This window comes from Gopherus evgoodei, chromosome 8 (assembly GCF_007399415.2).
Source record: "Gopherus evgoodei ecotype Sinaloan lineage chromosome 8, rGopEvg1_v1.p, whole genome shotgun sequence".
NCBI classification, from domain to species: Eukaryota; Metazoa; Chordata; order Testudines; family Testudinidae; genus Gopherus; species Gopherus evgoodei.
The window spans coordinates 28,348,106-28,375,940 of NC_044329.1; the positions used below are offsets into that span (position 1 = coordinate 28,348,106).

At 41.4% G+C, this 27,835-nt stretch overlaps 1 protein-coding gene across 2 annotated transcripts in view; it reads left to right on the plus strand.

Annotated features, from left to right (window-relative positions):
- TENM2 (teneurin transmembrane protein 2) overlaps window positions 1-27,835 on the plus strand; it is a 1,578,682-nt gene that overhangs the window by 502,358 nt on the left and 1,048,489 nt on the right. The window contains exon 5 of one of the 2 annotated variants that reach the window (XM_030572355.1): window positions 8,265-8,314. The exons of the other annotated variant lie outside the window; for it this stretch is intronic. The gene's annotated coding sequence lies outside the window, so the exon portion shown is untranslated. The remainder of the gene's footprint in view (window positions 1-8,264; window positions 8,315-27,835) is intronic. 2 annotated transcript variants of the gene reach the window in all.

A 27,835-nucleotide genomic window follows, 5' to 3' on the forward strand; every position in this document is an offset into this window, starting at 1 on the left:
TTATGCAAAAAAGTTACATAGCATAAATTGAGCAAAATTAATTTAAAATAGTTTGACCCATGAAATAGAGAAGCTTGATATAATGGTCAAAAATCAACAAAGGAAACACTGAAGGTTTTGGTGTGTTAACTGGTTATTTTACCAAATAGAAATCTACAGACCACAAAAGATGCACTGTCTTGAGGCCAAAGACAGATGCAAATGTGTAATCATTGGGTTACAGATTATCATTTTAACATTCCAGGGGCAAATTATTAGGAACTGACTCGCAGGATCTGAGCACATAGACAGTCCATTGACTTAAGTGCGGAGAGCTTGCAGGATCTGGCCCTCCGTGGTCACGCTTGATGGAACCTTTCTGAAGCATAAACAACTCATTGAGATTTTAGAGTAGCTGACAGCCTGGAAAGATCTTAGCCAGTCCATGCTATCTGATTGACTCTGAACTTGTTAAGAGATTACAGCTATGATTAAGTAACCACAAGATACAGGCAGATTGGCAAGGGGTAAATCATTTGTATTATTTGACTTCAGTTGTACAGCCTTCAGTTGAATTTAGCGACTTTAGGGCATAATATGGAAAGTACAACAATGCCTAGGAAAGGAACTACAGAGTAAATTGTTGTAATTATACGATTTAAATCAAGGCTCTTGGAAAGAAGATATGTAGCTTTCTTCAGTATATGAGGAAAGGTATATGGTACAGTTGCCCTTGCAAGACTGTTGTAGTCGTTAATGGTAGTAAATGGAGTAATTTTGGTACAAAGTATAAATTCGTCCTTGTTAATTTCTAAGATGTATCTGACCCTAATCCGAAGGGATACGGATGATGTTACAAGAACTATGTTTGTCACATGGGAAAAATACAGTCTTTCATCAAGCTGTGTTCGCAAAATTCAGAGCTATCTTCTTTACTTTTCTTATTCATTTTATGAAAGCAGGATTTTACACAAGACATGTTACTATGGCTTTATTCAGTGAAGATGTATAACTTTGTTAGCTTAATTTATTCAAGACTACATTAGCTTTGAACTATGCATGCTAAGTTGAACTTTAAGGCGGATAAGAGCATCTTGCAGAGCTGCAGTGGCTTAGTGGATAGGCATATTGTGCATTCTAAATTGATTTAGGTACATATTAAATGATCACTGTATACAGTACATGTAATTGTGTAAGCACTGCAATCTATTAAACACTATCACTGAGTCAATTAGCTCAAAAATCAAAATATTACATAAAATATTGCTTACATTCAAATTATTAAAGGCACAGCTTGAGATGCTCTAACAATGGGAAAATTTATTGGAGTTCACATGAGTGTGCCTGGCTTTCCATTAGAATGAATTTTTAGATCTGTGCCTTAAAAATGTACAGGTAAGAGAATTTACTAAATATATGTGTGTTCCAGATGTGGAAGCCTTATTTTTTATTTTGTATTTATTTTGGTGGAAGAAAGATATTTTAAAATAAATTATTTGTTAACACTTTACTAATTCCCTTACCAAAATATCTATGTTCCAGGCGTGGCTCTTCAGTGAGTTTGGGGAACTTGTATTGATGAATCTCTCTTTCAGCTGTGCAGGCTTTTATTTTAGTGGGAACTGGAGAAGAGAATTTGTGAAGTCTACTTTAGAATTAAACAAAGAGAATACTTGTTATTTGACTTCTGTAAGACTGATCTTCTTTCAAGCTGTTTTCTTGAGAGGATTGGTCTGTCGCTGCACAAAATGTGTAAATGCAGTAAGTCATCACTCAAAATACAATAATAAAGTAGGCAGTTTTCTAAAACAGACAAACAACAAAAACAAAAATCTAGCTGAGACACATTTTAAAGTGCATCTAGAGCAAAATAATGTGTTACTGACCTCCATACCGAAGGCAGATTACTTCCATCTCCACATTTGATCAGTTGTGCTGGCTGCCCCTGGCTTTGCTCCTCTCCACTTTCATGTTTGGGAGGGAATAGTGGCTGTGCATAGCCTGCTCTTTCCCCTGTGAATGAACTAGCAGTGTGGGTAGCCCTCACAGGGGAGTAACCAGATTCCTTATGCCTCTTAGATTCCTGGATGTAGGAAAAGTGGTAACTTTGTTCTGATTTACTATTTTCATGTGTATTATGGTAGAACTTAGAGGCCCCAACAGGACTGGAGTCCAGTTATCCTGGGTTCCCGTACAGAGCTTTCAGCCTAATTTAAAAAAAAGGAAATGAAAAGGAAGTGTGGGAAACAGTAGGAGAGAAAGGGGAAGGAACAGTAATCATGATAACATGAATGTGCACAACTTGATGGTTCTCCAGTAATTACAATTTTAAATGTTATTTTGATCAAATCCCCTTGCTGTGCTCCCATGCACATTTGTCCATTAGCTACTAGCCCATTTTGTAAAATGGCTAATGACACTAAACATAGTACAGTGAAACCTGGTCAATGGACAACCGGTCGTTTATTATGCAACCTCCTGTTGTAAGAAACTACCCTAAATATAATAAGTACAATTCTAGTCTACCTTTATTTAGAAGACTAAAATCCACGGCTTGTTAAGCAACCAATTTTTGTTAGTCCAGCAAGAAGCTTTTGCTGTACTTAAATTCTCTGCAAATTGTGGTATGTCCTCTATATCAGTGCTTCTCAAAGCTGGCCCACCGCTTGTTCAGGGAAAGCCCCTGGCGGTCCGGGCCAGTTTGTTTACCTGTTGCGTCTGCAAGTTTGGCCGATCGCGGCTCCCACTGGTCGTGGTTCACCACTCCAGGCCACTGGGGGCTGCAGGAAGTGGCGCGGGCCGAGGGATGTGCTGGCCGCCCTTCACGCAGCCCCCATTGGCCTGGAGCGGTGAACTGTGGCCAGTGGGAGCCGCAAGTGGCCAAACCTGCGGATATGGCAGGTAAACCAACCAGCCTGGACTGCCAGGGGCTTTCCCTGAACAAGCGGCGGCCCGGCTTTGAGAACCACTGCTCGATATGCATTATATCTCAAGATGGAAAAACTAAGCTTAATGAAGCTTAGCTAAGAAACACAAATTATTAAATACACTAGTATTTGTATATCAGGCAAAATATGTAATGGAGAGATTGGCCATAGTTTGCCATTTGCATGATTTAAAGGATACAAGGTGCAATTTCTATCTATCTATCTATCTATCTATCTATCTATCTATCTATCTATCTATCTATCTATCTATCTATCTATCTATCTATCTATCTATAAACAGGAGTCACCATGGACTTTATTTATCTATCTATATCTATATCTATAGATAGAGATAGAGATAGAGATAGAGATAGATAGATAAATAAAGTGGATAAAATGGGCTTTGATTTGATAATAATCTCAGCCTAGATATCATGATGAGTAGTGCTCTATAAATATGTAGATCTGTCTGAATAAAGGTTTCAGTAGGTTGACAATTCCTTGCCCTACATGGAGTAAAGTAAAACAGCCGAGTAGAAGACAAATATGTCCGGGAAATTAAAGGTTGAGATGGGGGTGGAGCGGAGTGAATGGTATGCATCATCATTACTACTCTCCTCCATGGTGACTCCTGTTTATTATTTGCCTGGGCACATGGGGTGGATGGGGCCTCAGATAAAATGCAGCTACTCTACATCATTGTCCCACAGCAAATTAGCAGAATTTCTGGCGGAACTCATAGCTCTTTCTTGTAGCACTAATTATTCTTTTCAGTAATACTGTAATAACTAGTTACTGTAATAACTAGGAATACTAGTTATGGGCCAGGAATCCATTGTGCTACATGCTATAAAAATGGAGCAAAAAATAGTCCCTGGCTTAAGGAACTTACACTCTAATTCCCATGCTGCAACTTGCCCCACTCAAAGGGAGTGGGAGGATATAGATGAGGATGCAGTCATTGGAGGCTTTTCAATATGGCATGCTCAGGTCCAGTAATTATACATATAAATCTGAAGTCTTTGAAACAATCTCTTTTCATTTTGCTAAATTTCACATGTGAAACCTACATTTTTATGACATTTTGTATATTTAATTATGTGCAGATATTTTATTTTATTTTCCAGCAAACCTAGTTTTTGTCAGAAGTGTTATGAGAAGGTCCATCCTATTAACATTTGAAAATTTGCACAGGTTTTGCCTAGGGAGTAGTTCACTTGTTTTCAGGCAAGGAAAGTGACACAGGCCCGGTCTACACGAGGGGTTGGGGGGATCAATCTAAGTTATGCAACTTCAGCTATGTGAATAATGAAGTCGATGTACTTAGATAAACTTACCATGATGTCTTCACTACGGTGAGTTGTCTGCTGCTGCTCCCCTGTCGCATCTAGACTATATGCGATAAATTGACCTCCACTGGATCGATTGCTGCCCGCCGATCCGGCGGGTAGTGTAGACATACCTACAGATATCTGTTATGCCATGCATTCTGAGGTTCATAGCTCCAGAATACTGGAAAACATAAGAGCATAAGAATAGCCATACTACGTCAGACCAATGGTCCATCTAGCCCAGTAGCCTGTCTTTTGATAGTGATCAATGCCAGATGCTTCTGAGTGAATGAACAGAACAGCTTCTGACAAACAAAGGCTAGGGACACTTCTGAGCATGGTTTTGCACTTCTGCCCACCCTGGCTAATAATAATTGATGGACCTATCCTCCATGAACTTATCTGGTTCTTTTTTGAACCCTGTTCTAGTCTTTGCCTTTACAATATCCTTCGGCAAAGAGTTCCTGTGTGAAATATTTCCTTTTGTTTGTTTTAAACCTGCTGCCTGTTAATTTCATTTAGTGATCCCTAGTTCTTGTATTATGAGAAGAAGTAAATAATACTTCCTTATTTACTTTTTCTACACTAGTCATGATTTTATAGACCTCTGTCATCTCCTCACTTTGTCATCTCTTAACCAAAAGTCCCAGTCTTATTAATCTCTCCTCATATGGGAGCGGTTCCATACCACTAATCATTTTTGTTGCCCTTTTCTATACCTTTTCCAATTCAAAAATATCTTTTTTGAGATGGGGCAACCACATCTGCAGACAATATTCAAGATGTGGGCATACCATGGATTTATATAGAGGCAGTATGGTATTTTCTGTCTTATTATCTATTCCTTTCCTAATGATTACAAACATTCTGTTAGTTCTTTTGACTGCTGCTGCACATTGAGTGGATGTTTTCAGAGAACAATCCACAATGACTCCAAGATCTCTTTCTTGAGTCATAACAGCTAATTTAGGCCCTCATCATTTTATATGTATAGTTAGGATTATGTTTTCCAATGTGCATTGCTTTTCTTTTATCAACATTGAATTTAATTTGCCATTTTGTTGCCTAGTCACCCCGTTGTGTGGGATCCCTTTGTAAATCTTTGCAGCCTGCTTTGGACTTAACTATCTTGAGTAGTTTTGTATCATCTTCAAATTTTGCCATCTTGCTGTTTACTCCCTTTTCCAGATCATTTGTGATTATGTTAAACAGTACCAGTCCCAGTACAGACCCCTGAGGGACACCACTTTTTACCTCTCTCCATTCTGAAAACTGACCATTTATTCCTAACCTTTGTTTCCTATCTTTTTACCAGTTACTGATCAAGGAGAGGACGTTCCCTCTTACTTTGCTTAAATATTTTGTTGAGGGACCTTATCAAAGGCTTTCTGGAAATCTAAGTACACTATATCCGTTGAATCACTATTGTTCACATGCTTGTTGACCCCTTCAAAGAATTCTAGTAGATTGGTGAGGCATGATTTCCCTTTACAAAAACCACGTTGACTCTTCCCTAACAAATTGTGTTCATCTATGTGTCTGATAATTCTGTTCTTTACTGTAGTTTTAACTTATTTGCCTGGTATTGAAGTTAGTCTTACCTGCCTGTAATTTGTGGGATTGCCTCTGGATCCTTTTTTAAAAATTGGCATCACATTTGCTATCCTCCAGTTTTGAATTATCAGGGATCTTGAGAGCACATGGAATGGAGAATTGTGGGAAGAGAGGGAGCTGAGAAATTTTTATTAAGCAATGGCAGGAGCTCAGCAGACAGACTGTTGGAACCCATAATGAAGTCTCCAGAAGCAGAAAAGGAGGCCAGTGGGTTAGAAGAAGGGAGCTGGGGTCTATCAGTGTTGTAAGAAAGTTGCAACATAGAAGACATGAACTCTTGGAAACTCAGTGGGAGACTCAAAGGTGTGTTACAGAGTAGCTCCATTAGTATTAGAAGAGTTTGGATTTATGCAAGCATAATGGAGAGCAGACTCTTTCCCTAAAGAAGTTCAACTAAGGTCTTGTCTACACTGGCTGAGGATGTTCCTGATTACAACACAGAAATCCCTCTAAATAGCTGAAACATAGTTCAGGCTTAATATAGATAAGACTAAATGTGTATTACTCGTGTTCCTTAAATCATGCTACAGCCTTGAACTTTGCGGAGCTGTAACACAAATTGGGAACATTAATAGAACATCATATGGTCTCATCTACACTGTAAGAATAACCTGTGTCCTAACTGTAATGAGGAATACAAAGAGGAAGGATGATTCAGTGGCTTAGAACACTAGTTTCTCACTTGGTCTGGGGAAGTCATTTAGCCTCTCTGTGCTTCAGTACCTCTTCAATACATTGGGGATAATAGTACTTTCCTACCTATCAAGGGGTTGTGCAGTTAAATACATTGCAGATTACGGTAAGGGTTGGAGGATAGAAATTCTTAGGTGGATTGTGACTACTGTGTTGTATGTAGTTGGGTACCTCAACAAAATAGTTTCTGCACTGTAGATGTGATTCTCTTCTCTATAACACTAGTCAAAACTATAACAGATCTGGCTCTTTGAGTTTCTCTCCCAGTGACCTTACAAATACCCCATGCTCTCCAGATTGCATCTACCTTCCCTGCAATATGCTGGCTCCAATAATCTAAAGTTTTAGATACTCAGCCAATTCAACCAAGCTTTTTAAATTTCACTCACCACTAATGACAATGTTCTAATCAAATAATATTATATATTAAGTAAATCTTTCTTTCTTTCATTCATTCATTCTTTCTTCACTAATTGTACCTTATTTAGCTGCTCCTAGTCAACTCTGCTTTTTCCTAATTGGAAAACTGGGATAGATACAGCATGGTATCTGAAATTTTATGCTTGCGATTCTTGATTAAATTGGTCCTGTCATACCACTACAGTACTTTGTGGTCCAGAATCAACCTGTGCCAGTCCACAATCAGTGTGCAGATGTCTGTTTGGGCTTTCTGTGTAGATTCAGTGTTCTAGGAAAAGGCAGAGTAGGTACAGCAAAATGATCCTGCACTCTTCTATTATATAAAAGAGGGAGAACTAGGCATGTGCACTCCGAAGTGAACAGATGCGGATGGTTAATTCTGTTGCCCTGACCAAGTGATTAAGGGAATTAAACCTTGCCCATTCCATTATGCTGAGTATCCTTACACCCACTCCTGTTTAGAGGCAAAACTACTGCTTAAAGTGAAGAGTTACTGAAAAGCAGAGCACAAAACAAACATTATCAATCACAGATGTGACATTTAACCTTTCCGGCTAAACAAATACATTTATGAATACAGGATTCCCATGATGTGACCAATTGAATTAGATTATGACAAAAAAGAATAATATGAGACAGCCATTAGAGTTCTGCTTTACACTTCGGATCCATGAAAATTGCATCTATTAAAGGGGGCTAAGGTGTAAATGTACATATAAAATTTTTAACCTATTCTCTCCACAGCACTGGAGTGTATTTTGCTTTTGTTTAAACAATGTTGCTGTTCACTTTTCCCCTAGGTGGTAGTTTACAATTTTTAATGTACCTTTTGTTCGTCTCTTATGACAAATGCAGAAAACTAGGTGGCTGGGAAATTATAGAAATAGGCTTAACTGGAGTTTAAAAGTCCCTCTTCCCCAGTGTATTTGACAAAACCAAGTTTTACAAGATAACTGGGTTCAGATTGCAATACTATCACCGTAATATTACCTGTAAAATATGATTATGTTAATTATATTAGTTTATTTTTTCCATAAGAAAGGGACAAATTTGGCTTTAATATTAATACAAAGGCAAAATTGAAGCTGAAAATCAAGGTTGTGCATCTAACCGATTCAATCACAGTTTGCTTAGCCATTTCTTTCCACAAAGAAATGGTTGAACTTCATGTACAGTGGTAACAAGATTAACATTATAAGGTTCTTGCTTCCATTTCAGAACATAAACTTGTATTCATTAAAGCATAAATCACCATAGGTGAATTGTTTTCTCAAATTTATATGATATCCTTGTCTTGCAGGGATAGAAAAATCTACCTATTGGCCAGAAGAACAATCCTGCTAGTTAGAGGTAAATAGGAAAGATGAAGGATGGGGGTGGGTGCATGTGGGCTTCAGGGATAATACCCTAGTTAGAAGCTGATTCTCACCAAATGAGAGGAGCGAGTGTGCTGGGATTCCAGCCAGAAACTAACTGTTGCTGGACCCAGGTTAGCACACTGGCCCCAGGATCCTGCTTTGGAGGTGTTTTCTTTTGTATTAGCCTCAGGCTAGTAGGTGTCTGATAAGTGTGAAGCTCCACCGCCAGTACTGCCCCCTCCCATTCTTCAGTGACTGTAGTGAGGAGGAAGAAAAGATGTAATCTCTACTGCCCAACAGCCTGCTGTTCTCGGTTTTTCTCCAGGAACAGTTCTAGTGCTGCCTCATGCCTTTTCCAGGTAAAGAAAACAGCATACAATTGACAGTTTCACCATCACCCACAGGTTTTTGAACAAATGTGAAACTGGCAAGTGCTATTAATTTCACTTTGCTAATCTTTGGTGAAATTATGAGCTGCAGTGAAAGCACTAGAGTTCTGTCTGTATACTCAGGAAGACAATGTTGCATCTGTTTACTTTCAGCTCATGCTTAGACAGTTATCTTCGCAACTGTAGGACTATATATGTTTGTTTTCCTTTTTTAAAGAAAAGCTCACATTCTACAGAAATCGATGGCTTGAACCCCTAATACTTAATTTGGGGAGATTTTCACCTTACTCTGCAGCATTGGGCACATGTCACTTGCAGTCTTGAACTAAAATAAATGGTGGATTCTCTGTTACTTGAAGTCATTAAATCAAGATTTGAGGATTTCAGTAATTCAGCCAGTGGTTGTGGGCCTCTCACAGGAATGGGTGAAGTTTCATAGCATGTGATGTGCAAGAGGTCAGACTAGATAATCATGATGGTCCCTTATGACCTGAAAGACTATAAGTCTAATAGGGAAGTTTGTGCAAGTGTATTTTTCAGACATTGATACTCTGGATTGCTGCATAGTTTTATGTTCCTGTTACTTAATGCATTTCATGTTTTTTAAAAATTAATATTAGACAAGCTACTTTACATTATTTAATGGTAGAAATTAATTTTTCACTTTTTCTATATATAAATTGTTTTGATAATATTTACTTTTGTGACTGCTGTTTGTAAATAAAAGAAAACATTTTTATTTTAGTTGAAAATTGATACAGCTATCCTTGAAAATTAAAAATACATTACCATTTTCTGGGGTTCCTGAGAAGGGTTTACACGGCAACAAAAGAGCAACACTGTATATACAATGCATATATTCAGAGTGTGTGTGTGTGTGTTTGTGTATGTGTGTACAAGTATATACTATATCCTGTCTTTGCATTTTTGTTTGTTTGGTTGTGGTGATGTGTGCCAAACACAGTTTTCAGGCACTGTGGCATTTTTTCCATCCTGCCCTGGTTAATTTTTAGTACAGTAAGGTCAACAGAAGTTATAACAGATCATCAGTCAGTTTTTAGGTATCTGAGCTGAACCCCAACCTACCATTATATCCCTGCTGCTGAGGAACTGGCCAGTTTTGTTTTGCCTCTACAGTTCCTGGCAGAATGGACAAATCTCCTTGTGGCAGATGTTTGGGTCCAAAGCATTTCAAAACTAAATCACAAGCTAAAAATTACATTTCTGATGCAATTCGACTTTAAGGCGGTTGACTTTGGGGGATGAGCTGCCGTATTCTTGAGTTCCTTTTCTTCCTGAAGCACTGAAACTGCAAATATCCTGGCATGCCTCTACAACCCACTGCTTGACTCCAGCCTGACAAACAAGCAGAGAAGAAGCCTAAATGAAATAAACTGCCCTCTTCTCAAATGTATAGCAAGTTCAGCCAGTTACGTGGCTACTAACCACACAACTTGGCTCAAACCCCTATACATCCCACCACTGGATAGGGTTGCCAACTTTATACTCACACAAAACTGAATACCCTTGCTCTGTCTTCTGCCCCACCCCTTCTCCAAGGCCCCACTCCCACTCATTTCATCCCTCTCCCTCTGTCACTCACTTTCCCCACCCTCAGTCACTCGCTCATTTTCACTGGGCTGGCGACGGGTTGGGGAGTTAGGGTGTGGGAGGGGTGAGGGCTCTGGCTTGGGGTGCAGGCTCTGTGGGGGGGGCCAGGGATGAGGGATTCGGGGTGTGGGAGGGGGCTCCAAGTGGGAGCAGGGAGTTGGGGTGCAGGTTTGTGTGTGAAGGCTGCAGCCACCTGGGGGTGCAGGCTCTGGAGTGGGGCTGGGGATGAGGGGTTTGGGGTGCAGGAGGGGGCTCCAGGCTGGGGATGAGGTGTTGGGGTGCGGGGGGATGAGAAATCTGGCTGGTAGTGCAGACTCTGTGATGGGGCTGAGGGCTTTAGGGTGCAGAGGGGTCTCAGGCTAGAGCTGAGAATTTGGGCATGTGGGAGGGGGATCAGGACTGGGGCAGGGGGTTAGGGTGTGGGAGGCGGTGCAGGCTCTGGGCGGTGTTTACCTCAGGCGGCTCCCGGAAGCAGAAGCATGTCACCCCTCTGGCTCCTATATGGAGGCACAGCGTGGTGGCTATGCACGCTACCCCATCCTCAGGCGCTACTCCCGCAGGTCCGATTAGCTGCAGTTCCAAGCCAATGGGAGCTGTGAAGCTGAAATTTGGGGCGGGGGCAACATGTGGAGCCCCATGGCTGCCCCTACACCTAGGAGCCGGAGAGGGGACATGTCGTTGCTTCTGGGAGCTGCACGGAGCCAAGGCAGGAAGGGAGCCTGCCTTCGCCCCGCTGCACCACTGACCGGACTTTTAATGGCTCAATCAGCAGTGCTGACCGGAGCCGCCAGGGTCCCTTTTCGACTGGGCATTCTGGTCGAAAACCAGACACCTGGCAATCCTACCCCTGGGCCAGGGGAAAACCAAGCTGCACCAGGGAGGCAATGAAGAAGGAAACGGTAGCAGTTAGTCCACTGCTTTCCCCACTGTGTGAGAAGGTGAAACAGAGGTCTAAAGCTGCTTCTTCCAAGGCAAACATTACTACTACCGAGCCAGCTGAGCTTGGTTCATCAGCTACTGCTCCAGGCTGTGGCTTCAGCACCAAGAGCTGGGATAAGGGCTCAGATGCTTCCTCCTGAGAGGAAGTCAGCTCTTGGAGAGGGAACTGAAGGTGCTAGGAGAGGGGAAATACAAAAAAAGACTGTTAATTTAGGAGTAATTTGAAGTAGCATCAAAGAGAGTCATCCCTGAATTGGACTTTCCATAGTGAATTGACATGTAAAATATTTCCTTCAGGTTTAAAATTAGACCCTTGTGTCCTTCTAAAAGCTGTTCTGATGAAGACTGTTCTGATGAGCAGTCCCAGCAAAATCCAGGCTCTGTAACAAAATGGATAGTCCAGTTGTCATCTAAATCAGTGGTTTTCAAACTTATTTCTGGGAACCCATTTGAAGAAAATTGTTGATGCTCATGACCCAATGGAGCTGGGGATGAGGGGTGCTGGAGGGGCTCAGGGCTGGGGCAGAGGGTTTGGGTGTGGGGGGTGCAGGGTCTGGGGTGGGGCCATGGGGGAAGGAGTGCAGGGGGTCAGGGCTCTGGGCTGGGGGTGCAGGTTCTGGGGTGGGGGTGGGGATGAGAGGTTTTGGGTACAGTAGAGGGTCTGGGTTTGGGGGGCTCAGGGCTTGGGGCAGGATGTTAGGGTGTGGGAGGGGCTCTGGGCTGGGGTGCAGGCTCTGGGGTGGGGCCAGGAATGAGGGATTTGGGGTGCAGGAAGGGGTTCCAGGTTTAGGGGGGACACCTCAGGGCTGGGGCAGGGGCACGGGGTTGGGGCATGGACTTACCTCCAGCAGCTCCCAGTCAGCGGCTCAGCAGGAGTGCTAAGGCAGGCTTTCTGCCTGTCCAGGCACTGCAGACCGTGCTGAGCCTCGGAAGCAACCAGCAGCAGATCCGGCTTCTAGGCGGAGGCGTGCAAGCAGCTCCACACAGCTCTCTCTCAAAGGCACCACCCCCCAGCTCCTATTGGCCGGGAAGTTGGGAGTGTGTATGCTTGGGGCAGGGGCAGCAAACAGAGCCCCATGGCTCCCCCTTCCTAGAAGCCAGACCTGCTGCTGACCGCTTCCCGGGCGCAGTGCAGTGTCAGAACAGGTAGGTTCTAGCCTGCCTTAGCTGAGCAGCACCGCTGATGGGACTTTTAACATCCCGGTTGGCGGTGCTGACCAGAGGGACCAGTACCTTACATGCTGCGACCCAATACAGGGTCGTAACCTGAACTTTGAAAAACACTGCTCTGAATTGTAGGTTCTCAACTTCTGAGTCATTTGGGGAGGGAGGGGAGTCACAGCCACCATCCCTTACCGTATGGGTAGGCTGGAGGGGCCCCCAAAATTATGAGAGGAGAGGGTCTCTTCCCTCTTTTGTGAGATGAGTGCACAGCATGGGAAATATTGATAGCCACTTCTCTAATGTGAAAATTGTGAGATCCCAATCATTAGCTCTTCCTGTCTTCTTAGGAATGACTCGTTTTACAGGCATCCAGTGTTATTAGACAAGAATGGTCTTTCCCATTGTAGGTTGCTTTCAATCTCTATGGGATCGTTAATGGTGTTCTGTTAAATATCCCAATCAATGCAGTTTTTATGGCATTCTGTTTGATTTATATCACAAAGTGTGGAAGAAAGAATAACAGAATGAAAAGACAAAATGCAGCAGAATTACTAATATAAGGACAGGTTGGATAATGAATATGTGGATTGAAAGCAACATTAACAAGCAACTTTTTTAAAAATCTTGAGTTGAATGAAAGATGGATGTGCCTGGGATAGTTTCTTATAAAACTAAACCGTTAAACCAGTGTGGATGTATTTGTCTATGGCAGAGGAGTCTCTGGTGATTATTGTTACTGTACTGGAGAAAAGGGTGGGAAATAGAAAATGCTTCATTTCTCGCCACTGTCATCACTCATCCTAATGAGGACAAGAAAGGTTACTCCTACTAGGAGCGTGATGCTTTCATGTACTCTGAAACCCACCTGCTCTCTCCTTAATGAGAATGTAAGGTATGGATGTACTGTGATCCTTCTATGTTGTTTTTGAAATACATTAAGCAAGGAATAACTGTCCGCTGCTTGTTCAGTAGCCACAACTTTTTAAATTCAGACACCTCATGATATGCACTTGAAATAAGTTTGTGGGATCCTTTATCCTGATTGTTACAGACCTCACCATGTGTCAAGTGTATCACTTATAACTATGATTCTTGGAAGTTTGTTGGCTGCTTTTACTCAGTAAACATGTTTGTTTGCTACAGGTTTCAGTATACTACTTCACTGGCTAATGTATAATATAGTATAATACACATCCTGACAAATATTGCAGTTTGAGTTTAAAATTTAAAAAGAACTGACAAAGCCAATCAGTTTGCAGAGAATATCAGTTGAAAACAGAATATTTGCAGCTGTTATTTTTGACATACATAAACCATATTATTCGTTTAAGGTGCTTATACTCAATATGTGTATGTATTTGGGAATCATACAATGGTGGCATGAAATATTTGCTACAAGATAACACTATACTTTATAACTTTAAAGTTTCTATAGCTTCCAGTTTAAATACTGCATTATTTAGTTATTTCCAATACCTGTCTGTAGGTCTGAGCACTGTTAGATAAATAAACATATAACATTACAAAATATCTCAGATGGAATGGATTGCTCCTACTTGAAATCATCAGCACAAAGATAATGCCCATATAAACCACCCTGCTCATTCCCTGTTTCTCAAAAGACCTGAGAGGAAATGATGGGCTTTGCAGCTCCTCCCCACGTCCCAAGATTAACTGATCCAGGGTCTGTGAGACTAAGGCTTGGCTTGAGTGGAAATCATAATGGAAAATTTCATGCTCCCATCTTTTCCATGTTATTCCAGGGAGCTATTTGCTTAAGACCTCCAGTGGTTAAAACTGCACACAGTGAGAGATGTAGATCAGGTAACCAGGTCCTAACAGTAGTGCAGATTACAGAACACTATGGGTAATACATAGTGGCATCACTTAATGCAGAAGATGGCCACCTGCCTATTAACTTCAATTTTAGAATGTGCTCATGATGTGGCCCCACGAAGAGCACATTACAGTAGTGACAAAGGCAGGGCTGACTATAGTAAGTCCATATTTGAGGGAAAATGTCACATTCTTCTTGCCAATTTTAGATGGATTTAAATTGTTCATGATGTTCTATCCTAATTCATAAATCAATTATGATTGCTGTGTGATCACAATATGTCAAATACTGTGCCCCCAAATAAGCCCTTAGTTTCACCATCAGGCCTGCTGACTACAGAGGGATTGCAAAGATGTAATTAAGGGCAGATTTGAAGCCCTTATATGTCTGAAAAAGCAGCTCACTTCATGGAACTTATATTTATGTAGCCTTCATTGTACAATGTTCAGTGGAGACTTATATTATGTTTTTTTCTGAAAAAAATGAAATACAATTTAATATTAAAATTTTATTCTGTTTAATATTTTTGGCAACAACATCAAATTAAAATACGTTTGGGCTGGAATTTTCAAAGAGGCCTAATGAAGTTGGGTGTCCAACTCCCAGTGCAAATCAATTGGAGTTAGGTTCTAGCTTTCTTAAAGCCCTTTGGGAAATTCTTAAATTAAATAGTTAATCTAAATGTCAAATGGTGATGTTTGATGTCAAATTTGAGGGGATATCTAGTGGGGTCCTAGAGGGGTCAGTCCTGGGTCCTGTTCAATATTTTCATTAATGACTTGGAGTAGAAAATATGCTTATGAAATATGCAGATGACACCAAGCTGGGAGGGGTATTGAGGACAGGTTTCAAATTCAAAATGGCCTTGACAGATTAGAGAATTGGTCTGAATTCAACAAGATGAAATTCAATAAAGACAAGTGCAGAATACTTCACTTAGGAAGGAAGAATCAAATGCACAACTACTAAAAGGAGAATAACTTTCTAGGTGGTAGTACTGCTGAAAGTATCTGAGGGTTATAGTGGACCACAAATTGAATGAGTCATCAATGTGCTACAGCTTCTGAAAAGGCAAATATGATTCTGGGGTGTATTAACATGAGTATTGTATGTAAGACACAGAAGGTAATTGTCCTGCTCCACTTGACACTGGTGAGGCCCCAGATAGAGTAGTGCAGGGGTAGCCAACCTATGGCATGGGTGCCGAAGGCGGCACGTGAGCTGATTTTCAGCGGCACTCCCACTGCCTGGGTCCTGGCCACTGGTCCGGGGACTCTGCATTTTAATTTAGTTTTAAATGAAGCTTCTTAAACATTTAAAAAACCTTATTTACTTATGTGTGTATGTGGGGGCGGGGTGGGGTAAGTGATTCAGCTTGACTGGTAGGCACGAAGTCTGGAAAAGCAATCAATTACTTCATTTACCTCAAAAGAGTTTGTGCTGATGAAAGAATTGCTTAGGTCAGTTTCCAATGAACAGTAGTCCACTGTCAAAAATTTCATTCTAGTCATTGGCCTGCTAATAAAAGTCACTCATAGAGCAAAGTATTTTCAGTCAGAAGGACATTTAGGATCAAGGAGTTCACCATCAGGAATTCAGGAGACAGGGAGCCAAATTACACATCGCCAGTGGGGGAAATGGGAAATACAGATTTAAAAAAAAAAATCTCCACTTGTTTTAATCCTCAGAAATACATATCTTTTATATGGGCCAGTTCATATGCTAATTTATATAGCTGTTGGGGCAGATAAGAGCTTCACATTGGGTTAAACAATCCTAAAGGATGCTTACATGTGGAGGAGGGGGTCCCATTTTGCTCTGTGATCAATAGATGTGGAGCTAGTTGAGCAGAAAATTCATAAAATAATATCCCCCCTCCCCCTACTCTCCTCCAAAATAGCCCTGTTTATATTCCTTATTCTCCTCTTCCTGGACATATGGGGATTACTCTAGCCCTGAAGATGAAGTAGGCCCTCTGCATCTCCAGCAGGGTTAGGCTGGAGGCATCTTGGCTAGGTTATTTTATCTTTTTACTTTTTTAAGCGGTGGGTGGAGAGGAAGTTAGTGGCTATGAGTCCAATTTACTGGGTTAGGGATCTTTCCTCCTACTAGCTGGCAAAGGTGGGAGACTAAGATTCCAGATTCTTGACAGACAGGTTAGTTTCGGAGTTGTCAGCCAGAAAATGTCTTCAGGTTGGCTGGTCTATTCAGTCTCTCCTTAATCAGCTTACATCCAGAGAGACGTATACCCTCACCTCTGGACACTATGCTGTCTTCCTGGTCAGCGACCTAAACCCTAGCTGTGACCTTAGGGAGATTCTGCATAGATTCAGTTCTCTCCTCAGCATCTCTGTAAAACACCTGATCCCATATGGCAAAGTCACAGACTTGGGAGGGCAGAGGTTTAGTGGCTGCATAAGTACCACGTGCCTGTTTTAGAGAGTATCAGCTCCTTTTCAAGGATGTACACTGGCATATGATGCTGTTGGACTGCAGAGTTCTTGAGGTCTCTTTGCTGCCAAAGCTACTGGGACATGACATAGTGTCCATATGTATTGTTTTAAATCATTTAATTTGGTTTAAACCAGGACATCTGCTTTGAATCACAGAATGAAGAAACAAATGAAGATTTCTAATATTATTACAGTATATTCCCTTAAGTCATAATGGAAAGATTAGTGTTACATAAAGGCTTTCATCATAAAAAGTTATATTCTGATGAAAAAAGATTGTGTTAATGACATAGAGCTACTGAAAGATAGCACTCTTCTATCATATGTAATAGAAAGTTTAAAATTTGTATCTTTCAACCTATTTTTCCCCATTATACATGTTATACCACTTTTACCTCTACATTTCCTAGATCTATCTCACTGATAAGCTTAAAGTAGTATCTTTGAGAATTAATGATTTGACAAAAATGTTTCAGTTTCTATAATGTACGTAAAAAAAGGTATACCATGACTTTTTATATCTTCCCCTACACCTAGATTTAGTTGGAGGTAAAATGGTCAGTCAGTCAGACAGTCGGATGATTCTTTCAGCTACTGAGCAGCATTGAGACTAGTCTGTCTCAAGACAGAAGAATTAAAAAAAAAAAAAGTATACGGTTGTATGAAAAGAAAAATCACTGAAGACATAATTTGTTATATTATTTCTATCAGGGTTTGCAGTATCATTTCTAATCTGATTCTCCTCACACACTAGTTTAAGGCATTGATCCTAAAAACATCTTTAGTTTTACACACCTGGGCCCTGATTCAGGAAAACATCTAAATACATGTTTAAGTGCTAATCTCAATAAGGATGACTTCCTGAATGAGGGCCATTGGTATCTAATTGAAGTCTGGGTACTGCTCACCTGCATAATGTTAACTGTGTGGGTGTTTGCAGGACTGAGGACTAAATCAGAAGTAAATGCAGCCTTCCCAGTTTTAATGATTTTATTACAAGTGGTATTGAACTATTTGAATTTTTCCCCCCCCTTAGAATCCCAGCTGTTGGAATTGTGTTATCTGACAATCTCTGCTTTCATTAAAAAAAAAAAAATGTAGCCCTCATATTAGGGCAGATTTTTGAACGTGTGAATCCTAAAGGCTCTAACCCTACATAGCAAATAAAAAGAACCCAAACTATATTATTTTTAGAATCCCATTAATTTTAAAGCAATTTCATTATTTTTTGTGTGTGTGGGGGGGGTCCGACTCAAATTTTAAACACATGGAGTTAGCAATATTTTACAGCAATTAATTAAGTCAATGATGTTCATTGGTGCAAAACTAATATTAAATTGGAGGTGAATCAAGCCCGGGATGTATTTTATTTGTAAATTACTATTAATTCAGAAGAACTCCTGGTTGTATATGACAATATTAAAAGCAACTCATATTTCAATGACATCTTTGTGATTGTTTTGAAGGTGGTTGTTCAAAATACATTCTAAGAATTTTTTTTTTAAATTTAAAGTTTTAAACCTTTTAGAAGAACTTGTGGTGTAGGCTTAAAATTACAAGTAAGTATCTGCCTTTTGTTGCTGTTTTTAATTTGCCAATAACTGCATTCTGAGTTCTATGTTTCTCTTAGAAAAGCCTATAACATCACTAACACATAAAACAAAGAACGGACCTGCATTCCTTATGGTGCTTTCAGTGCAAATGATAATATCCACTTCTTTCAGGAGAAAGAGAGAGATTTAAATGCAGGTCTTGGCATGTAAATGAGATGAATTTTTTTCAACTATATTGTTTTTAAAATGTGTTTTTGGCTGTAATACTTACCCAATATTCATGTAAGTGTTGAGGATAGAACAGGTTTTTTAAATTTATTTAAATTCACCTTTAGTTTAATAATAATTATTTTTATGAAGAAATTAAACAATTTGGAACAATGTATGTTTGCTTTATAATGTTTTCTTATTCTAAAATTGAATTGCAGTGTAACGACAGGACAACTGTGCCTTTTCGTTTAATACACTTTGCCACCATTCTTCAGTCTTTGTCATCATGGGGACTGATGTTGTTTATATTTTTTAGGATTTTAGTGTAATCAGATTTCTCATCCATTTTATCTTGCACATCTCTTAAGAACAAAAATGGTCAAGTCTGTAAAAGATAGTTTTCTTCCCATTTAGGTACTATCCTTAGTGGGGTGGCTGGGGTTTAGAGCTGCAATACACTAGACTAGTGAATGTAGGGAAAAGTAGTACAAGAGTCACACACCAGTGTACAAGCGAGTTGAATCTCAAAAGCCTGGTGAAACCTTGCTTCCTATAATAGCCCAGGCCACTCCATGAGTTGGTGCAACATGGGGAAGATGGGGGCCATGTCCCTCCCTCCTCTTTTCCCATTTTGAAGCACTGTGTTCCCCTGGCTTTGTGCACATCAAGTAAGAGAGATTGGGGGGTTGCTCCTTGCATCCCTGGCAGTGTTGGAGACCATTTGACTCTTTCAGTAGGAATGAGCAGTCATAAGATTGCCAAATACTGCTCCAGCCTTGTGGAAACTTTATCCCTTCTTGCTCAGTCCCAGACTCCTTTCCCTTCTTTTCATGTACTCGCAGCAGGCCAATTACAGTTGGCATTCAATTCCTGCAGCCCTTGTTTAAGCAAGTAAATTATTGCAGAGTTTTGCCTGATTAAGGACTGTGGGGTCCCTGATACTTTCCTTCTGATAGATAATGTGGCTGCAGTTGATCATGATGAAATATTCTAAAGCAAGAATCTCGTCTGGGTAAATGGCTCAGAGACCCAACCTTCACTACCATATTGTAACTGCGTTGCCAAATTAATTTATAGTGCTGCTTTAGTCCTATGACAAAAACCAAAAGGCTGATCTGTCTAAGCATCCTAACAAAATTATTTGCCAGAGCATGAATGTGAGGTTCCTCTTTTTCCTAGTGTAGTGCTCTTTAAATTAACAATAAGGAAAAAAAATACTCTCCCATAAGGAGATATAATGAAAGTCTTCTGTGAAATCTGTTACATATAAGCAAGGATAGAGTGTGATATGATGATGAGCATATTATTCTTTACCTGATACTGAAAGGAAGTTATTAAAAAATTCTAATTAAAAAATTGCAAAATGAAAAATACAATAATACAAAGGTAATTGATTAACAAAATACATTTGCTAAAAAAAACATTAATTTTACCTTCTGTTTGTTTTGTGGACTTCACAGTAAGTAAAATAATGTGTGTGCATGTGTGTGTGTGTCTTTTTATACGCAAATTGAAGTGTCTTAAAGTTAGGATCTTTGAGCTCTGTTCTACTGTTTATAAAAAGGTGGAAAGAACACTGGTATTTCTGTGCTGTAAGTTGGTACAAATGACAACCTAAGCTGCTTTTTTTGACTGGACAAATATTTGTGTCTGGCTTTGGGTATGGTTTCCACAGTAAGGCTTCTGGCAAAGATTGTCAGTGTTTTATCCAGACCTGTGTCCCCATGTGGGGATCTACATGTTTTAAAACAGCAGATGCCTTTTTTTGTGGCAGTCCAGAGGGCCAATCTTTCATTGATTGTATATAATATACACCAAAAGAGTAGCTGTGATATCATCTTTGTATGAGAGATACATGCTGTTCAGCTAAAGCTGCACATCTGTAAACATACTAGATCTTTGCACCATGATTTCGCACTTCAATAAAGACCACTCACTAACCCAGAATAAATCTTTCATGGGCCTAGATGAAGGCAGAGGACCTTCAACAAGTGAGGGTAGGTCTGAATGTCTGAAACAAGAAATCACTGTATGATTTCAAAGAAGACTTAAATCTTTTGCATCTTCCTAGGATTCTGAAATTTTTCTCTCAGGTCTCCTCCCAAATAACATCTTTGTCAGAATATCACCCTATTCTTTCAAGTCTTTTGATGATTTTCAGGGGATCTTGTCATAAACAGATAGCTAAGGGTTAACGTCTCTTTCACCTGGAAAGAAGTAATCTGAACCACCTGACCAGAGGACCAATCAGGAAACAGGATTTTTTTCAGCTCTGGGTGGAGGGAATTTTGTGTCTGAGTTCTTTGTCTTCTGCCTGTACGCTCTCTCGGATGAGAAGTTTTTCTATTTCCTGCTTTCTAATCTTCTGTTTCCCAGTTGTGAGTACCAAAGATCAGATAGGGATTTATATGTTCTTTTGTATTTACATGTCTATAATTGCTGAAGTGCTTTGAATTGTATTCTTTTTAAATAAGGCTGTTTATTCATATTTCTTTTAAGCAATTGACCCTGTATTTGTCACCTTAATACAGAGAGACCATTTGTATGTATTTTTCTTTCTTTTTCTATAAAGCTTTCTTTTAAGACCTGTTGGAGTTTTTCTTCAGTGGGGAACTTCAGGGAATTGGGTCTGCAGCTCACCAGGGAATTGGTGGGAGGAAGAAGTCAGGGGGAGGTCTGTGTGTGTTAGATTTACTAGCCTGATTGTGCATTCCCTCTGGGTGAAGAGGAAAGTGCTTTTGTTTCCAGGACTGGAATTACAGAGGGTGGACTCCGTCTGCTTAGATTCACGGAGGTTTTTCATGCTAACCCCCATATTTTGGACGCTAAGGTCCAAATCTGGGACTAGGTTATGACATGGTGGCAGCAGTACCAGGTCCAAGCTGGTAACTAAGCTTGGAGGTTTTTCATGCTAACCCCCATATTTTGGACGCTAAGGTCCAAATCTGGGACTTTACTGCAATAACAAGAAATGCAGCTTCCAAATCCCGTCTCCCTTTCCAATTTCAAACCTTTTTCAGAGTGGAGAATTGGTGGTGGTTCAGCGTCCAACAGTGAGGCCTCCACATGGTGCTTTCTTGTGCACTGGTCCAACCTCAGGCATGTCTCCTGGACTCAGCAATTTCAGTTCCCATAGAAAAAATAAGAATAAATACATCTGTATCATCTTGGACAAAGCAAGTTAAAGAAAGTCCTATCACTTCATTCCAACATCCATAATCACTTAAAAAATTCATAGCGTTATCTTGTTACCAAGCAACAAGCAATACAAGCTGTACGGTGAGTCTCCAGTTAGATACAGCATTTGCTTCTTGCAAAAAGTCTTCATCTGTTTCTCCCCCTGGATATCTGAGTTTCCCTTCAGAACATATGAGAGAGAATGAGCTTTATAAAATAAGTTTGTATCACCTAGCTAAGCTGCAGTAATTCAGTCTACAACTCCTACATGTTCATTATGATTATTGGAAATATGGGCCACTATAGATCTTTATGCCAGGTTACATAAACTTTGCCACATAGTCATGTCTAAAAGATTTCTTTTTTTCATTGCTTAACATTCCCTTTTGTTATCTGCTACCCACCTTGATGCTTGGAGCTTCTTGTGCTTTGTCCTTAAGGCTCTCTCTTTAAAGATAATGTTAGACTGATGGTTCCTCCCTGGTGGGGATCTAGATGCTTTGAGAATGCCTCAGTTAAACATTTAGGAGCTTTTGAAGAGGGAGACTCATGCCGGGTCTTGTGGGCAACCTCTCTTGGGTTCCTTAAATCACTTTCCAGTTTATTACCCTCTTCATTTGACACTTTCCCCCGTTACATTATCAGTTGGCGACCAGTCTTCTGTGATGGGCTCAATGAACTTAATTACTGGTTTTTGATTGGTTGGGGTCCTGACTATGCATTTCTTTCCTGTTCTGACAGGAAGACTGGCACTATTTCACCTTGTCAATTAAACGTACCTATGTGGTGTCATACTTGTATGACTAATCAGAGAAGACAGAGAAGGCATTATTCAGTGGAGACCTTCAGTTCAGCTGAGTGTCCTAAAGAGAACATTTTATTCTCTCTCTTGGATTCTGTAAATAAGATTAAGTCCTCAGATAGGAGTGGTTAGAGAGACTAATCATGTCTTACAGTAAAGGAGTCTGCTGGGTTAAAAGTAGAATGAGAGATGCATTATTAGGTATGCAATAGTGAAATTAAGAAAACAATCATATTTACTTCCCCACCAAAAACCAACAAAAATACGCTATTAATTTTTAAAATAATTGTTCTGTTTCAATATTATTTTCTAGAAAATATCCAAACATTATCTGGATAAAGAATCATTTGCTTGGGGCACCTTGCTGAATCTCTCCCTTCCCACTTCGACTTTATGAAACACTAAGGAGATTAAAATGGGAGGCACATCCATTCATGCATTTGCTGATACAAGATGACAGTAAATACTGCTCTTGGATTTTCGTCTGTGATCCCCCTGTTGTTAGTGACCATTTTCAATTATGGAGTATTATTTCCCTTGAAGTGTGATGCTAAGCATATGCTCACCTTCCTGCTAAAAATCGTATTTCTTTCCTCTTAAGTCAAGATATATCCTGTCTGATTTCAGTGCACCTTTCTTGATGGATGGCGGGTATTAGCTTTTTTTACCTTCTCAACAGATCCCTGCCATTCATAAAGTCAATCATTAAGCCTTATGCATTGGAGTCACAAATAGGTTATTGGGTCCTACAAGTTTGTTGTTCTCAAATGGATACTCTCCTGTGATATTTGGTAAAGGGCATTCTTCTTCGAGAGATGTACCTGTGGGCGCTCCACTCCAGGTGTTGGTCCGTCCTCTGCACCTTCGCTTGGAGATTTTTACAACAGTACTCGTACTGGTCATGCACGTGCAGAGTTTGCTCCCCGCCCTGCCCCTGGTCTGACTGTACCTTAATAGTACACGTGTGCAACCCATCTCCTCAGTTCCTTCTCTACCCTCCCTGGCCTGAGATGGAGCTCAGCAGACTCATTGGAGACTTTATCTCCCTTTGTTCAAATTCCTTCCTACTTAGTTAGTTTGTTACCAGTAGTACTTAGTTACCATTTTTCTATCTTAAAAAAAAAATTTTTTTTTCTTCGTTCTTGTCAGCACCAGCCGCTTCCAACATGCCTGGCTCGTCAGGCTTTAAGCGCTGCTCTACCTGCAGTGATGCCATCCCTCTTTCAGATTGCCATTCAAAATGCATAAAATGTTTGAGGGAGTCCCACATCCCCCCAAAATGTGCCCACTGCAGCAAGCTTAAATCCGGGGCATGGAAGGACAGGGAGCTGAGACTAAAACTGCTCCTCCTTCAGAAATCCTGAGTCAGCTTCAGACCTGGGTGCCGACTCCGCTGCACACCACAGCCTCCCCATCTCAAAGAAAGATAAAAAAAACTTCCAAAAAATGTCACCTTCTTTCACTTGCAAAGGGAACTTCATGGGAGAAGATTTCCCTGGGCAGGTCTACAGCCTCCTTCCGGGCACTTCCCCGGCTGAGTACTTTTGACGTGCCGGGCTGCTCTGGTGCCGCGCGAAATCTGCCTGCAGCTGCGGCAATAGCACAGAACTGCAGAGCGGAGGCTTCAGGCTTCCAGTTGCTTGACTCTCATATGGCACCATTTGGCACCGCGACAGAAGCAGTGCCGATACATTCTGACATGCCTAACCCCCAACAGGCTGTTATTGCTCTACCGGCACTGGCACCGGCACCTGCTGAGCTGGCCAGCAGTGAAACAATGCTCAGGACACCAGTGCAGAGGAACTTTTCTTCCCAGCAGATTCCTCTTGCACAGCCCTCACCTCACAGAGGAGCTTCAGCACCACAATTTATACAGTCAAGGGACTTGCTGTGTCACCTGTCCTGCAGTCACCCCTACTTAATTCCTACTTCTCTCCAAATGCTCAGTCAGGATCCGGACAGCCTTCCTCCAGTGATGAAGAAGCTGGACTGCAGGGGGAATTTTTACCATATGAAATCTCCCATCCTCAGACCCCAATCAAGAGAGGTAATAGAAAAATTTACTTGTCCTACTCTCAGGATCCTGCCCCATGGTGCGTAAACCCCTGGATGGCACCACACATGCCCTTCCCACCACAGTGGCAATATTGGGATCCGTAGGCATCTTATCCTCGAGACCACACTCACTAGGCCACCACAGTCAGGTGTGACACCTGCCAGGTAATGCCAGCTGACGAACCTGCCGTTGACGTAAGGAACCAGGCAGCACCATCAGAACTGCAGGATCAGTCATGACCTGCCTCAAACCCAGTAGACCCAGTTGTTATGCCTGATGAAACCTTACTTCCTCCTCCCCTGACATCTTCGGATGACTTCTGAAAATTTCAAGACCTTTTCAAAAGAGTTGCCAGTGAGTTAAGAATTAACTTGGAGGAGGTTCCTGAACAGCAGCATGAGTTAAAGGACTTCCTGCAGCCCTCTTCTTTTCCTAGGATTGCATTACCCTTTTGGAACCTGCTACGGCCATCTGGCAGACTCCCGCTGCAAGCCTACCTACCTGTAAATGTGTGGACCGCAAGTACTTCATCCCTTCCAAGGACTCTGAATTCCTATTCACTCATCCAGTGACAAACTCGCTGGTAGTAGATGCAGTCAACCAAAAGACCAAACACCAGTTTCCCTGCTCCACCCCATCCGACAAGGACAGTAAGCGATTAGACATAAAGTATATGCATCTTTCACATTACAATTTTGAATGGCTAATTATACTGCTGTTCTGGCAAAATATGATCACAAAAATTAAACAAATTCATGGACTTTATTGATGACATTCCAGAAGAAAAGAAAAAACAATTCGTGGCTCTAGTTTCTGAGGGACAAATCTTCTCACGTACCGCTCTTCAAGCAACCCTTGATGCAGCCAATACTGCAGCAAGATCCACTGCTACAGCAGTGTTTATGCATCGAGGTTCGTGGCTCTTCTCCTCTTCCTTTCCTCCAGAGGCCCAGAATACCACTGAAGATCTTCCCTTCGACAGTGACAAACTCTTTGCCTCCAGGACGAATGATGTACTTCATTCAATGAAGGACTCAAGGGCAACTTTCCAGTCCTTAGGAATCCAAACCCCTACAACCAGAAGGTGACAATATAGATATCAACCTTACCAGCGTCCACACTACCCCGCATATACCCAGCACTTCCATAGATGACGTGAGCAACAACAACCACAACAACGCCAGAGATCCAGATACCAGCGCTGTTGTCCCAATTCCTCGGCAGCGTCTCAACCCTCTCTGACTAATAAGCAGATTTAAAGCCTTGGTCGAGGGTTTAGAAAACAGGTTCCCACTTCAGCACTTACACCACATGTCCCTATTTTTGAACACCACTTACGACCATTCTCCCATCAATGGCAGAACATTACCACCGACAAGTGTGTTATAAAGGTTGTCACCACTGGCTATTCCATCCCTTTCCTATCCTTGCCTCCTACCCATGCACCCTCCCCGTCCCTCTTCAGAGACCCCTCTCACAAGCAACTGCTCCTCCAAGAAGTACAACCTCTCCTTTTATTGGGAGCAGTGGAACTCGTGCCCAAACGACACAAAGGGAAAGGGGTTTTATTCCCATTATTTCTTAACAGAAAAGAAAACTGGGGGATGGCAACTGATCCTCGACTTCAGGCGGCTCAACAAATTTATCAAAAAGCAAAAGTTCAAAATGGTTACCCTCACCACCATAATCCCAATGCTGGAGCAGGGCGATTGATTTTCAACTCTCGATCTACAGGACGCTTATTTTCATGTGACTATACATCTAGCCCACAGACGTTTCCTTCGTTTTACCCTCGTCTCGACACATTTTCAATACAGGGTGCTACTCTTCGGCCTATCTACCACCTACCCTAGCTATAGTCACTGCCTACCTCAGGAAGCAAGGGGTCATAATATTTCCTTACCTTGACAATTGTCTCAAAGCCTCAACACTCGATGAAGTGCTTTGATTCACACAGCTCACCATCGCTTGTTTCTTATCCCTCGGCCTACAAATAAACAAAAACAAATCCACAATATCTTCTACCCAGCACCTGGAGTTCATAGAAGCACACCTCAATTCCCAGATGGGAGTAGCATCTGTCCCATCCAATCACTTCAACACTATAAAGCTATTGGCAACGAAACAGTCCTCAAGTCACCACTCGAGACTATCGACAACTATTAGGTCACTTGGCCTCATGTGCTTTTGTGGTCCAAAATGCATGACTATATATGAGGTGCTTCCAAGCTTGGTTGGCCACAGTTTACAGACTGAATGTGCATGCTCCAAACAAGCCTCTATGCATACCTTTCAGAGTCAAAGACTCTCTCCTGTGATGGACAGTTCCCTCCAACCTCTGCTCAGGAGTCCCCTTTCTCCAGGATGCTCCATCCCTCATAAAGACTACCAATGCATCCCTCACAGCATGGAGTGCACACATGTCCCATCACACAGCCCAGGGGCTATGGTCTTCAACTGAAACCTCCCGGCAAATAAACGTCCTAGAACTTCGAGCCATACTCAACGCCTGCCATCACTTCCTCCCGTTAATCTGGAACCAACATGTACGGATAATGACAGACAACATCACCTGCATGTTCTCTGTAAACAGGCAGGGAGGAGCTCGCTCTCACTCGCTTTGCACAGGAGCTATGAAGCTCTGGAATTGGTGCCTTGCGAACAACATCTGGATATCAGCCACCTAGCTTCCCAGAGCTATGAATACCACAGTGAAGAAATTAAGAAGACGCTTTCCCTGGGATCATGAATAGGAGATAAACAAGATGATCATCTGCAATATATTCTGCATTTGGGGCTACCCAACCATAGACCTTTCTGCAACAGCAAAAAACATGAAATGTCCTGAATTTTGCTCCAGAGCAGGACTGGGCAAACATTCTCTGGGAGATGCATTTATGATCCCATGGGACCAGGACTTACTCTATGCTTTTTCCCCCAATACCAGTTTTCCACAGAGTTCTGACAAAGATACAAACAGATTGTGCCCATGGTGATTCTGATTGCCCTGTCGTGGCCCAGCCAACCATGGTTTCCATTCCTCACAAGAATGTCGATTCGCCCACCAATTTCGTTGCCCCTCGCTCCGAACCTCCTATTTCAGCAACACAGCTGATTTCTTCACCCCAACCTGTCCGTGCTTCACCTCAAAGCTTGATTCCTATATGGTTCTCTCAAAATGAACTAGCATGCTCTGAGCAGGTTCAAGGAGTGCTCCTATATAGCGGAATGCAATCTACTCGCATTACCTATCTCCAAAAGTGGAAGTGATTCACACAATGATGCTCAACTAAACAACTTCCTTCTACTTCTGCACCTCTTC